Genomic DNA, 9283 nt, shown 5'->3' on the forward strand with positions numbered 1-9283 from the left:
CTGCAATGCAGGAGACCTCGATATCAACTGAAACACCCAGTTGTCTTTATGAATTTAATAAAGGCTATTTTGCCTGGTAGGCTTCCCTGATAACTCAGTTGGTAAAGAATTTGGCTGCAATGCAGGAGACCTCGATTCAATTTCTGGGTCAGGAAGATCCGCTGGAGAAGGGACAGGCTACCCACTCCAGTATTCTTAGTCTTCACTTGTGGCTCAGCTGGTAAAGAACCGGGGGCAATGAGGGAGACCTGGGTTCGATCCCTGGGTTGGGAAGATCCCCTGGAGAAGGGAAGGGCTACCTACTCCAGTATCCTGGCCTGGAGAATTCCTTAATTGACTTTCACTTTCAGTTCCATTTTGCTTGGTATTTTGATGCAAACTCACTTATCACATAACTATTCTGCATATATTGCAACTTTTTTCAATAAGCCCTCCAATGCATAACATTTGCAAATGTTTATAATTTCCACTAATACGGCCCTTGGAATGGCGATTATTTAACATGTAAATGGCCTGCTTGTTCTTGTTTGGAGAATGAATGTCGAAAAGATATTCAAATTTGTTTTTAGTTGGCAATTATAAACAATGAAGAAAGTAGAAATTATTTCTAGACCACACTAGATGGTGTTCTTAATGGTGGCCAATCATTAGGAACTTGATTAATTTATTTTACTCTAATCATGAAAGTCCATGGGGTTGCAAAGAGTCGGACATGACTGAGCAACTGAACTGAAGTGAACTAAATCATGAAAGACATTTTGATAGGCACTGTGGGGTAACAGTGATAAAGACGTTTCCTCCATTTGAAAGATGTTCATAGATTAACTGCAGAGATGGGAAAGGAAACAGGACAAAATATTGTGCATATATAAAGTCCCAGTTGTAGTTTATATCAACATTTGGTTTAAAATTTAAAAAGATGAATGGGGTAGTGGTGGAAACTTCATGAAATCATCACCAGTAAGACAGTGAAAGACAACCTTCAGATATGGGAGATATGGGAAGAATATTGTGATGACTAAAGAAATCAGTTAAGCTATCAGTCAAAATAGTTTATGGATAGGCATTGAAAATATGAAATCAACCCGGATCAGAGCCATATATTTGACAATATATCCCAATTTACTCATGAATGCCTGTGTGTAGTTCCTTTTCTGTCAATGCTTTCACAGCAGTAATATCTTATAGCTTACTGTACTCCATATATTAAGTTTCTACCCTTCTTTTGTGATGAAGACAAATGTTAGCTATAGTGAATCTGTATTACTTAATGGCAGACAACTATCAGTTCATTTTGTAGTACAGAATTGATACAACACAGTCTCTGAGCCTTCAGTTCAGTTCAGTTCAATCTCTCAGTTGTGTCCTACTCTTTGCGACCCCATGGACTGCAGCATGCCACGCTTCCCTGTTCATCATCAACTCGTGGAGCTTGCTCAAACTCATGTCCATCGAGTAGGTGATATCTTTCAACCATCATATCCTCTGCCATCCCCTTTTCATCCTGCCTTCAATCTTCACAAGAATCAGGTCTTTTCCATTGAGTCAGTTCTTCGCATCAGGTGGCCAAAGTATTGGAGTTTCAGCTTCAACATCAGTCCTTCCAATGAATAGTCAGGACTGATTTCCTTTAGGATGGACTGGTTGGATTTCCTTGCAGTTCAAGGGACTCTCAAGATTCTTTTCCAACACCACAGCTCAAAAGCATCAATTCTTCGGCACTCAGCTTTCTTTCTAGTCCAACTCTCACATCCATACATGACTACTGGAAAAACCAAAGCTTTGACTAGACGGACTTTTGTTGGCAAAGTAATGTCTCTGCTCTTTAATATGATGTCTAGGTTTATCATAGCTTCTCATCCAAGGAACAAGCATCTTTTAATTTCATGTCTGCAGTCACCATCTGCAGTGATTTTGGAGCCCCCCAAAATAAAGTCTCTCACCGTTTCCATTGCTTCTCCATCTATTTGCCATGAAGTGATGGGACCAGATGGCATGTTCTTAGTTTTCTGAATGTTGAGCTTTAAGCCAACTTTTTCACTCTCTTCTTTCACTTTCATCAAGAGGCTCTCTAGTTCTTTGCTTTCTGCCATAAGGGTGGTGTCATCTTCATATCTGAGGTTATTGATATTTCTCCTGGCAATCTTGATTCCAGCCTGTGCTTCATTCAGTCCAGCATTTTGTATGATGTACTCTGCATGTAGGTTAAATAAGCATGGTGACAATTCTGAGCCTTAAGTTTCACTTTTTTTGGTCATACTACTTCTATAGTAACAGGCATTCAAAAATATCCACAACATATTTTTTACTAGGTAAATGACATAATTGTAAATCATTTTCCAAGGCTGTGTTCAAAAGAACTAGCATTAGCATGCATGATAATTATACTTTTCACCTGTTGAGAAAATAAACCAGATTACCTTTCTGTCATTGCAATGTATCATAATAAAGGAACAAATTAGTTGTAATATTTGAGAGCTTTAATAATTTATACACATCGTTCACTCTGTAACACTAAGTCATTAAAATCATGTTTTTAATAATGGATTAAGATTAATAAATTTATTCAGAGAAGACCTCTGATTTTAGAACAATATAGTTGGTTCTTGGACTATAACTATTAAATAAGTATATTTATTATTTTGACCATACATGAAAATTCTTTACATTTATTGAGATAATAAATTGCAATAGGAATATTTAATTGTAAGTATTCTATCGTAACTCTGAATATTTGGTGGAAATAAAAACATTAAGTGATGTGATTAAGTTAAATATTGTAAATATTAAAACCAAATGTATTTACATTAATAAGTATTTTTCTAATAAAGCTTGCTGGCACATTCTCAAATGAATAACTGATTGTTGTTGTTTTTTCCCATATTTCAGTTGGATTGGCAAACTCTTTCAAACCTGTATCTATCAAAAAGTACTTCCTTGAAAATTTATATAACTTAGCCTGAATGTGGTGTCTGAGTTTTAACATGGATTTTAAACACATCCCAGTTCTAAACTTTAAAAATTTTTCTTTCAAAAATTAACAAATCCAAAATTGTGGAACAATTTTCTACAGCATTTGCCATAATCAGTTTTCATGTTGAAAATAGAGCAGAGAAATCAGATTACTGAGAGAAATGTCAGAATTTAAGATTAGATTTCATGGTATAATCATTGACATCATGAGAGTAAATTAACTATTTTGTGTAAAAAGCATAGTGTGTGTAAAAGAGAGAAAAAGAAAATTAAAGAAAGGAAATAAAAGGAAGAAGGGAAGAAAGACAGAAGAAAAATAGATGAAGGGTAGGAGGAAAATCTATGATGGACTGCTTTTCACTCCTGTTCTCAAGGGAATGAAAATCACAATGGTTCTCTTGTCTCCTACCTCAGGATTATCCATTCACTTTCTGAATTTAGTAACCCTATTCCCTCTCTCTGTTAGAGTAAGAATGATGGAGTATTGCTGCAAAACAATAATGCCACACAACTAGCACCTTAAAACAACATATATTTATTATCACATAATTTTGTGGATCAAGAGTCTAGGCACAGTTTAACTTGGCCCACTGCAACCTGAAATTCAAGTGTCAGCCGAGGACACAGTCTCTTTTGCAATTTTACTTGTGAAGAAGGATGTACCTTCACACTCCCAGAGTTTCTAGCAGCATTCAGTTTTTTCTGGACTGTCAGACTGAGAACCACCATTTATTTCTGTCTGTAAGTCAGAGGCCACCTACAGTGCTTTTCCCATATGGGCGTTCCCAAAAGAATTGCTGAAGGATGATTGAGATCATGATATATATGAACGTATATGAGTGTATATAAATATAAAATTTATTTTATTTGTAAAATGATGATAGATTTACTTTTAAATAAAAAAACATTGACATAGCCAAATAAAGGATTCAAATTTTTCTTTTTTATATTTCTGTGTGTGGGCTCAGTTGCTCGGTCATGTCTGATTCTTTGCAGCCCCATGGACCATAACCTGCCAGGATCCTCTGTCTATGGGGTTCTTCAGGCAAGAATACTAGAATGGGTTGCCATTTCCTCCTCAAAGGATCTTCCTGACCCAGAGACTGAACCTCCATCTTCTACATAGGCAGGCAGGTTCTTTACCACTAGCTCCACCTGGGAAGCCCTCTATATTTCTAGTAGAAAATAAAAAGTAAAATTTTGCTAAAACAATTTATCAGAAGTCATTTTATCAGTTCAAAATGACACATTAAAATTGTTTTTCTCATGGTGGAAAAGGATGAAAAAAACGTAAACTCTGAACTAAAGCACCTCTATCTAGATTGGTTATTTTTGAAGTTCATGTTGAGATAAGCAACTGCTAAATCTTAATGAATTCATTTTCTGATAGGCAATAATTTATAAAGAAATAAACCATAAAGTCCAACATAATTGTAAATTTTGTTATTTCCAAAGCAAATTTCTACTTTGTCATTTCAAATGTCATTAGCTTATTATAAATCACTTCAGTAGTACAAGAATACCATTTAATTATTTTGAAATACACATTTTATTTGTAAAATTAGAAGAAGCTAAATGTTTGACAAAGAAAATGAACACTCACTTCACTCCTAAATATTTATTTACTTAAAATTGCATCTTTTATTTTCAATTGGTAAGATTTATACTCTTTTAGAGCATGGAACCCATTAATGCCAAGCATGATTGCTTTTGAATCCCGTTTCCCCTTCTAGCTTGATGATGTGCTTTGTTTTCTTTAATGATGGCGTGATGACTGGTTACTTGCATTGGTTCTATTATGAACTGAGTTAGCCTCTTGGCCTTTCCCATCTAATAATCTGTCTTTTTCCTCTCAAATGTGTTTTTCCTCTGTGCAGAGTACTTAGGTGCTTACTTATTTATGTACTTATTTCTTGGGAAAATGTGATATATGTAACATGAGAATGCTATCAACTTGTATAAGAAACTTATAAAACACTTTTATATATATTACTATTAAATACTAATAACTACAAGATGCCACAAGGCAGTATCACCCAAATTGGAGTAAATAGCGTGTTAAATAACCCATAGTATAGAGTCTAGATTTTCTCTTTTTTTTTTTAGAAAAAGAATGTTATAAATTTATGCAAACATAGAAAAGGCAGAGGAACCAGAGATCAAATTGCCAACATCAGCTGGATCATTGAAAAAGCAAGAGAGTTCCAGAAAAACATCTATTTCTGCTTTATTGGTTACGCCAGAGCCTTTGACTGTGTGGATCACAATAAACTGTGGAAAATTCTGAAAGAGATGGAAATACCAGACCATCTGACCTGTCTCTTCAGAAACCTGTATGCAGCTCAGGAAGCAACAGTTAGAACTGGACATCGAAAAACAGACTGGTTCCAAATAGGGAAAAGAGTACGTCAAGGCTGTATATTGTCACCCTGCTTATTTAACTTATATGCAGAGTGCATAATGAGAAACGCTGGGCTGGATGAAGCACAAGCTGAATCAAGATTGCCGGAAGAAATATCGATAACCTCAGATATGCAGATAACACCACCCTATGGCAGAAAGTGAAGAAGAACTAAAGAGCCTCTTGATGAAAGTGAAAGAGGAGAGTGAAAATGTTGGCTTAAAACTCAATATTCAGAAAACTAAGATCATGGCATCTGGTCCCGTTACTTCATGGCAAATAGATGGGGAAGCAATGGAAACAGTGAGAGACTTTATTTTGGGGGGCTCCAAAATCACTGCAGACGGTGACTGCAGCCATGAAATTAAAAGATGCTTGCTCCTTGGAAGAAAAGTTATGACCAACTTAGACAGCATATTAAAAAGCAGAGACATTACTTTGCCAGCAAAAGTCTGTCTAGTCAAAGCTTTGGTTTTTCCAATAGTCATGTATGGACATGGAGAAGGCAATGGCACCCCACTCCAGTACTCTTGCCTGGAAAATCCCATGGACGGAGGGGCCTGGTAGGCTGCAGTCCATGGGGTCGTTAAGAGTAGGATACAACTGAGCCACTTCACTTTCACTTTTCACTTTCATGCATTGGAGAAGGAAATGGCAACCCACTCCAGTGTTCTTGCCTGGAGAATCCCAGGGACAGGGCAGCCTGGTGGGCTGCCGTCTATGGGGTCACACAGAGTCAGACATGACTGAAGCGACTTAGCAGCAGCAATAGTAGCAGCATGTATGGATGTCAGAGTTGGACTATAAAGAAAGCTGAGCACCAAAGAATTGATGCTTTTGAACTGTGGTGTTGGAGAAGACTCTTGAGAGTCCATTGGACTGCAAGGAGATCCAACCAGTCCATCCTAAAGGAAATCAGCCCTGAGTATTCATTGGAAGGACTGATGTTGAAGCTGAAACTCCAATACTTTGGCCACTTGCTGCAAAGAACTGCCTCTATTGAAAAGACCCTGATGCTGGGAAAGATTGAAGGCAGGAGGAGAAGGGGACGACAGAGGATGAGGTTTGGATGGCATCATTGACTCAATGGACATGAGTTTGAGTAAACTCTGGGAGTTGGTGATGGACAGGGAAGCTTCACATGCTGCAGTCCATGGGGTCGCAAAGAGTCAGACACGACTGAGAGACTGAACTGCTCTGAGGAACACCTTTTTCTTATTTTCCTCCTTTCAGACTAAACCTGCATAACACGTGTTGGGCTCAACTTTCTAAGTGATTTAAAACTTCTGCATTTTTAATTATTTTAAGTCTCTACACTCCCAAATAGTCTGTTAAGAATTTTTTTTTGGTGAGATATCTGCTTTTATAACACTCATGGACTTTTTTTTATGAATGGAAGGAACTCGTAATTCTAAGAGTTTACAAAATTCCCCTGTCAATGTATTTCTAGCTTTCCTCTCTATTTAACCTTTAATAAAGAAGGTAATTAATGACTTAAATAGGACAAAAAGAATTTTGAATAGGTTGTACTTCCCTGTGATAGTATTTTGAATAGTATGAAGCATCTTGCTCTCAATTCAAGTTTAGACGTTTTTCAGCTCTTCAGAGGAAAAATCAAAAGCTAGACTGCCCCAGAAGGACTGCTTAACAAAACAACAGCATGTCCTAGAGGAACATGTATAGCTAAACCAATAAGTAGGGCTTAACATTGTATAAATATTTTAAAGGGTTGTATATCAACATGTGTATACAAAATATGTAATATGTATATGTTTATATACGTGTACACCACTATGATAGTTTAAGCAAAATGATAAATTGTTTTAGTACACTCTCACCAATTGCACTAATAATAGGTATATAATTTTGTCATTGTTGTGAGGCTGAGGGCAAAGAATAATTAGATTGGCATGGTATTTCCTCCTGATTCAGGATTTGTAGGGTCCTTAGAGAACATTGGTAACAACCTTTCAGAGGTACTGATTACAAAGTAAGATGCTCTGCATATTAATTACAGGTTTTCACCCAAGAGAGTATAGAAAAAAATCTAACACAGTTAGAAAAAAACAAAATGGAGGGAAGCCAAGAATGCTTCGAGTGTGGGAGAGTCAAGCAATTGTCTTTGAATATAACGATTAGGATGCTCTTGAGCTGATGCAAGTTAAGTTGCTGACATTACAAGGCAGAAATAATGATGAAATCAATTATACCTCTCTTCTTTTAACCATTTACTAGTTCTCTAAGTATAAATGTAAGTTCTAAAAGGTGAGATTTTTATCAGTGTACACTAACATTGTTGCATATAAGACTAAGTGCTATTTATATTGAAATAGACATACTAAGTTTTAAGAATAAAGAGTTATTTTAGAAAGAAATATTTGTAATTGTAAGGATACCGGATTTCATTGGAAATGAAATGGCTACTGGAGTGGGTAGCCATCCCATTCTCCAGGGGATCTTCCTGACTCAGGGATCAAATCAGGGTCTTCTGCATTTCATGCAGATTCTTTTACCACCTGAGCCTCCAGGGAAACCCCAATTGTAATGATATAAGCACTTAATTTTAAAAACTTAAAAAACTATGAAATATAAAATTATCAGTATGAAAAAGTTAGGTTGGATATGTGTGAAAGATGACATTTTTACTTCAAGTTGAATACATAACACTTTATTTGTAAAAGTGCATGGATATGAGAATGCTTCCCAGGTGGCACTAGTGGTAAAGAACACGTAGGCAAATTCAGGAAGCATAAGAGATGTGGGTTCGATCCCTGCGTCAGGAAGATCCCGTGGAGGAGGCCATGACAACCTGCTCCAGTATTCTTGCCTGAGAAAACCCATGAACAGAGGAGCCTGGTGAGCTAAGGTCTATAGGGTCGTGAAGAATTGGACATGACTGAGCAACTGAGCACACACCCATGGATACGGGGACAACAGATCCCTCTAGTTATCATTTTGATAATTGTTTTACACTGAATATTATTACATGTCCAGAGTTTTAGAATACCTAAGAACTAAGATTAGGAGGATTATGTGATTAAGGTCTGCTTTTATATGTAAAGATGTCTTATTCTAATTCCTTAGATGTAATGAATCATTGTTATCTAAATATAAGAAAATATATTTTCAATATATTTTGGAGTTTTTTTGATATATCAAAAAAGACATTTATATTTCACAATGTGTAATAAAATGAAAGTGAAGTCGCTCAGTCGTGTCTGACTCTTTGCGACCCCGTGGACTGTAGCCCACCAGGCTCCTCTGTCCATGGGATTCTCCAGGCAAGAATACTGGAGTGGGTTGCCATTTCCTTCTCCAGGGGATCTTCTCGACCCAGGGATCGAACCCAGGTCTCCTGCATTGGAGGCAGCCGCTTTAACCTCTGAGCCACCAGTTGGCAACCCTCAATGTGTAATAAATCCTACACAAAAATTTATATTTATTTAACAACATATTTTTTTCAAATATAATGTATTTAACTTGTATTTACTTATCACTAAGTACTGTGACTTCTAGTCATGGCAAATAGATGGGGAAACAATGGAAAATGTGAGAGACTTTATTTTCTTGGGCTCTAAAATTATTGGAGATGGTGACTGCCGCCATGAAATTAAAAGACGCTTGCTTCTTGGATGAAAAGCTATGACAAACCTAGACAGCATATTAAAAAGCAGAGACATTACTTTGCCAACAAAGGTCTGTCTAGTCAAAGCTATGGTTTTTCCAGTAGTCATGTATGGATGTGAGAGTTGGACTATAAAGAAAGCTGAGCACCAAAGAATTGATGCTTTTGAACTATGGTGTTGGAGAAGACTCTTGAGAGTCCCTTGGACTGCAAGGAGATCCAACTAAAGGAAATTAGTCCTGAATGTTCATTGGAAGGACTGATGCTGAGGCTGAAACTCCAAT

Source organism: Giraffa tippelskirchi, chromosome 5, assembly GCF_054371585.1.
Source record: "Giraffa tippelskirchi isolate mGirTip1 chromosome 5, T2T-mGirTip1v1.2.pri, whole genome shotgun sequence".
NCBI classification, from domain to species: Eukaryota; Metazoa; Chordata; class Mammalia; order Artiodactyla; family Giraffidae; genus Giraffa; species Giraffa tippelskirchi.